General features: G+C 39.8%; 1 protein-coding gene across 5 annotated transcripts in view; it reads right to left on the bottom strand.

Moving 5' to 3' along the window:
- The window catches only part of IHO1 (interactor of HORMAD1 1), a 68,974-nt gene extending 65,362 nt beyond the window's left edge, over window positions 1-3,612 (bottom strand). The window contains exon 1 of one of the 5 annotated variants that reach the window (XM_089518021.1): window positions 3,551-3,612. The gene's annotated coding sequence lies outside the window, so the exon portion shown is untranslated. Of the gene's footprint in view, window positions 1-1,129; window positions 1,284-1,594; window positions 1,767-1,798; window positions 1,830-2,497; window positions 2,631-3,550 lie in introns of those variants that run through there. The other 4 variants (XM_089518042.1, XM_089518052.1, XM_089518032.1 and 1 more) reach the window with 4 other exon arrangements.
- Between the last annotated feature and the right edge of the window lie 2,679 nt (window positions 3,613-6,291).

Here is a 6,291-nt window from a genome sequence, read left to right on the forward strand (position 1 = left end):
GGTGGAATCGTGGGATTTGCAGTTTAGGAAAAGGCATTTAGAAATCTCAGCCAGAAAACTATTAGGCCTCACTAAACTATAAACCCCAGAATCCCACGGGAGGCAGATATACCACATTATAGCATAAAAATTGTGCTATAAAAGTGCTACTATTCCACTGTATAATGTGTAAATCCCCCGGTGAAAAGCAAGAGTATACGGTAATCTGTCCTGAAAACATTGATCCCCTCTACTCTCTCATCCATCCATCCATTCATTATGCTATGCCATGTACTTTGGATTATGCTTGTTGTATTCTTTATTATTTATTTCTGCTTTTGTATAATTGTTTTATTGTTATTATGTTTGTTGTGCTACAATTGGTGGGGAGGCTATATATTTTTGTGTTTGATACCTTTCTTTTGTAACCCACTTTGATTCTGCGAGGAAAAAGCAGAATATAAATAAATCATTTTATTATCATCTAGCCTTAGGAGTGAGCACAAAGAGCTATGTCTGCTGGAATTTTGTAAGTTCTTTGAAATTGTTTTGCTTTGCTTCATCCTTTATATCCTTTGCTACAACATACCCCTAGGTTTTACCCTCGACTTATCCACGGGTCATAGCAAAATTCATAATTTTGGACCCAAAACTTGCCCTTGATTTATACATGAGGTCAACTCATAGTCAAGTATATACATTAAATAAACACTCTGCAGCTTTGCCATTCAACAGCAGAACGATACACAGATGAACATGTAAAACGCTTCCTCTCAACCAAAAGTGTCTCTGTGTGTGTATATATATACACCGCACTCTTCCATGCCAGCATTTTTCTGACGATGCCAGCCGTTAAAGCCTTCGACTTCACATTTTAAAACTTTTGTTTGGTCGTGTCCTCCTTTTTTTTTTTTAAAGTTTTTATTGTTATAACAAATATACAAAAATATGAATCACAAGTATTAAAACATACCAAGACCAACAATACAACTCAACTATATTACAAAAAAACAAAACAAAAAAAAACCACCCACACACACACTTTTGTTTGGTCATGTCCTCCATTTTTGACTTGAACGCCCTTCATTTTGTGGTGCCTTGTCCTCCTTTGCGGTTATTAGGACCTCTGGTCACTGTGAGTGGAGCTCACCTTTTTGCTCGCCTTTGGTTTCCTGCAACTGGCTGTCTTTCCCCCACAATTAAAAAGGGTTTTTTTTTTCCTTTTAAAGGACTTTTAAAGGTGGACCTTCAGGGTTTAAAGGATAACTAGCAAAATTTAGGAGTCGTTGTTTTTCCCCACATGCTCAAAAACCGAAACTATAACTGCACTACACTCTTAAAACCGTTGCTATTCCACTTTAACTGCTCTGGCTGCCTCTTGTTGCCTTCTGGGATTTGTAGTTTAAGGAAGGGCATTTAGAATATTCAGCCAGAGAGCTTAGGCCTCACTGGACTACAAACCCCAGAATGCAACAGGAGGCAGCTAGAGCAGTAAAAGTGGAATAGCAGCACTATTATAATATTGTAATATCTAATATGCTATTAATAGTGTACAACACACACACACACACACACACACACACACGCAAGGCAATCCCTTCCCCAGGCTCCTCACCTTCCCCCTTTTAGGCAATCCCTCAGGAAATTTTTTAAAAAAGCTTTATTTGGTGGTACCCAAACTTCCAGGTTTTTGTGGGACTTCAACTCCCAGAAGCCCCAGCCAACTTGGCCAACAGTCAGGAATTCTGGGAGCTGAAGTCCAAAACACTTGAAGGCCCAACGTTTGGGAACCACCGATTTATTATATCTCCTTCCTCACAGGAAAATGACTCCTTTGTTGAACTCCACACTCGCATCCCACAGTCATTCACTCCCTTGTCTGTGTCTCTGACTCCTTTCCCTCACAGAGATGTTTTCATCCCCTTTTCCATGGCTCAGAAACTTCCTTTTCTTAATGGGGAAAGTCACACTCTCTCAGCCTCAAGAGGATGGCAAACGACAAACGCCCCTCTGAACACAACAGGGTGACCAGTTGTTGTTAGCACAAAGGAGGACAAGGCACCTCAAAACGTAGGCCATTCGAGGGAAATGTGGGACATTACCAAATACACACACTATATGTATATGTGTGTATGCATGCATGTATACACACAGAGATTCATGCTTCTTAATTGTGCCAAAATGGAAGACATTGTGCGATTCCTCCTCAACAAAAGGTTGAAATGTAGGACATGTCCTAGAAAAGGAGGACCTCTTGTCATCCTGTCTGAACAGGCTGACCAGAGGTCCTAACCACAAAAAAGGACAAGGCACCTCAAAATGCAGGCCATTCAAATGCCAAATAAAAGCCAAAAACATTACTATCTATCTATCTATACACACACACACACACACACACACACACACTACATGCCAAAATGGAGGACATTTTGCAATTCCTCCTGGACAGAAGGTTGAAATGTAAGGTATGTCCTGGAAAAGGAGGGAGTCTGGTCACACTGTCTCTGAAGAAACCTACCAAGAAAACCCCAGGATAGGGTTGCCTTTGTTGTTGTATGCCTTCAAGTTGTTTCCAACTTATGGTGACCCTGAGGCAAACCTGTCACAGGTTTTCCTGGCAAGTTTCTTCAGAGGGGGTTTGCCATGTCCATCCTCTGAGGCTGAGAGAGTGTGACTTGCTCAAGGTCTGCCAGTGGATTTCCATGACAGAGGCAGGATTTGAACCCTGGTCTCTCAGTGTTCTAGTGCAACGCTCAAACCACTACACCTCACTGGCCCTCTTAGGGTTGCCATAAATAAAAAATGACTTGCAGGCACACAACAACAACAACAACAACAACCTTATTTATATATCTCTTTATTTGGAAGATATCATATGAGTTCATTTTGTAGTAGAGGCTGAGTCTCCCTTATCCGAAATGCATGGGGCCAGATGTGTTTGGGATTTCAAAGCTTTTCTGATTTTGGAATATTTGGGTATACATAATGAGATATCTTGGAGATGGGACTCATGTCTAAACTTGACATTCATTATTATTATTATTATTATTATTAATTTATATCCTATCTCTCTGTCAGGATCGAGGCGGCTTACAATAAGGGTAAAAATACAACAATATAACAGTGTAAAATAAAACCATGATCTCTCCCACCAATACAACAAGCATTTTAAGTGGCTGGTTTTATCTGATTATTATAAATATTTTACAGTTTCAATTTGTTTTTGTAGCATACTAAGGCTTTTTATTGTTTTAATTATATTATACAGTGCTAATTGTATCTGTACACCAGCCTGGAGTCTGTAAACACGAGGGGTAGTTTTTAAATGTTAAATTAATAAAATACATACAGGAGTAAAGAGAATTTCTGTTTTGAGGCCCTGTTTTCTTGTACTGTGTGTCTTGAAACAAGAGCCTACTTGGTCACTGATATTGATTAGCTTTATATGGTTAAATTTCAGGAAAATATTGGAATTAAATTTGAACAACAACACCAGTGTCAAATCCCTCACAGGTAATTCACTAAGGAGATCTTCTTAACAACAGCTTATTTCTATTTGGAGATCACAAACCTCTTCTCTGCACTCTTGTTTCAGCTACCATTACTGGTGTTAGTGATCCATGTTGGTATTTTCCAGTTTGTTGAACTGGATAAGCACATCAACTGTTCACTCAAAATTGGCAAACTTGGGCTTTTCCTGGTTCCTTCACAAAGGTAATGGCATATCAAAATTTGGTTGGCTGGATTTTTCTTCAACAGTTTCACCCAGAGATGTCTGGTTCATCTTGAGATTTTTCTATATTATTTAATAATGGGTGATTATGTGTTGCTGTGGGGCCTTATTATCCACTGCGGTTTGGTTCCAGGACCCCCAGTGGATACCAAAATCTGTGAATGCTGAAGTCCCATTATATAAAATGTCGTAGTGAAACGGTTTCCCTTATTTAAAATGGCAAAATCAAGCTTTGCTTTTTGGAATCTATTTTATTATACATATTTTTCAAGCTGTGGATGGCTGAATCCGTGGATAAAGAATCTGTGACTATGAAGGACCGAGTGTATTATCTGCTGCCTTACTCTACCTTATCATAGAGCCAGTTCTGTACTAGCCACTTCACAAGAGAAAGAAAACACGCACATACAATTGTTGCCTAGTAACTGTGCTATTTACTATGTACTGTATGTTATTTAATAAGTCAGTTTGTGTACGTCTAGCAGATGTTAAGCATGACTGTTGCTTGACATTGACCTCCAAGCTCAAAACATTCATACTGTACTTTGTATCCATAGATTCATTATCCACGGATTCAACCATCCACAATTTGAAAATATTTTTTAAATGAATAAATTTCAAAAGGCAAAGCTTGATTTTGCCATTTTATATAAGGGATGCCATTTTACTGTTCCATTGTGTTTAATGGGACTTGAACATCCACGGATTTTGATATCTGTGACGGGAGGACCTGGAACCAGACCCCAAGGGCCTACTGTATATCTTCCCTCCAAAAAGGAAAAAAAAAGTTAATATGGTTTAAAGTCAATGGCTGGGAATCCTCCATAGGCTTCAAGAGTGATTTAATACTTATTGTCTCTCAATGGGGAATAGTGGGAATTATAATAATAATAATAAATAATAAACATTTTATTTGTATACCGCCCTTCCATAAGATCAGGGCGGTTTACAGCAGTTAAAAATACACAAAATTCAAGTTAAAACCATATCAAAAATTACATAAATCACACTACAGACAAAAACAAAACAAAAACAAAAACAAAAACAAAAGCCCCCGGGGTTAGCCAAACCATTGCCTGTGCGGCCTGTGCAGCGGGGGGGCCTATAGGGACTTAATCGGGGAATGCTATTTGAAACAGGTAGGTCTATAATTCAAATGAATTATAGTTCATTGCCACATTATTCAGGGGTTCAGCGTCTAGCACACGTAGAGAGGAGGGTACATTAGTCCCACTCTGCTCTTTAGATATTTCTAATGCCCGCTACTGCTGAAAAAAATTAGTTTCTGAAGAAAGGAACCTCTGTCTTTGGCGCTGAATGCATGGCAGGATACCACGGGCCAACCCCATAGTGTCCTGCCCATGGATCTGGCCTGTTCCCACCCCGTCACTTGCTTGGGCCAGCACGACTATGGGTGAGTGTTCAGACTAGGCTAGAGCAACCTTGTTTGGTCACCATAAATCAGAAATGATTGAAGGCACACAACAACAGGAAGGAAGAACTTCCTGACAGCAAGAGCTATTTCACAGTGGAATAGATTACCTTGGAAAGTTGAGTGGACCTTTGCTATCCACTGGGGTTTGGTTTCAGGACACACACACACACACACCCATACATACATGAAATACAATGGCATAGTAAAATACTGTCTCTTTATCTAAAATGGCAAAATCAGGGTTTGCTTTGGGGAGTTTATATTTTGTTGAAATATTTTCAATCTGTGGATGCTTGAATCCGTGGATAAACAAAATCAGTGGATATGGGCAGCCGACTGTAGTGGGCTTTCCTTCATTGGAAGTTTTTAAACAGAGGCTGGATAGCCACTTATCAGGGATGCTTAAGCTGTAGATTTTCAATTTTGGCAGAAGGTGGTGACCTACTAACTATATAGGTCTATGATTCTGTGGACTCCTAATTCTAAACATGGGAAGAGAATGGTGTAAGCAGTATGCATTCCCAACAGACAAAAAGAAAAAGGGAGACAGCAAAAGAGCTTTATGTCAGAAGCAACTCTTGCCTCTTGCAAATAATTATTATGGTGCAAATGCACTAGGAAGAACCAGTGTGCCGTAGTGGTTTGAACGTTGGACTATGGAGACCATGATTTGAATCCCCCACTCAGGCGTGGAAACCCAGTACATGACCTTGGGCTATCTCAGCAAAGTGTTTGCAAAGGCAAACCCTCCTCTGATCAAATCTTGCCAAGAAAATCCCATGATAGGTTTGCCTTAGGATCGCCATAAGTCAAAAATTATTGAAGGCACACAACAGCATGCACTAGAACAATAGAATACTGAAGTGTTTTGGTAATTAAATTAGAGTACTCCGTTCATTAGAGCCAGAGTGGTGGTGTGCTTTGGGCATTGGATTATGACTCTGGAGACCAGGGTTCAAATCCTGGTTCAGACATGGAAACCCACTGGGTGACCTTTGAGCAAGTCACACTCTCTCAACCTGTGGAATAGATTACCTTGCAATGGCAAACCCTCTCTGAAGAGACTTGTCAAGAAAAACCCATTATAGGTTCGCCTTAGGGTTGCCATAAATCGGAAATAACTTGAAGGCAAACAACAGCAACA

The sequence above is a fragment of the Sceloporus occidentalis genome, unplaced genomic scaffold (assembly GCF_023333645.1).
Source record: "Sceloporus occidentalis isolate IW3139 unplaced genomic scaffold, rSceOcc1.0.p SCAF_1, whole genome shotgun sequence".
Taxonomy (NCBI): Eukaryota; Metazoa; Chordata; class Lepidosauria; order Squamata; family Phrynosomatidae; genus Sceloporus; species Sceloporus occidentalis.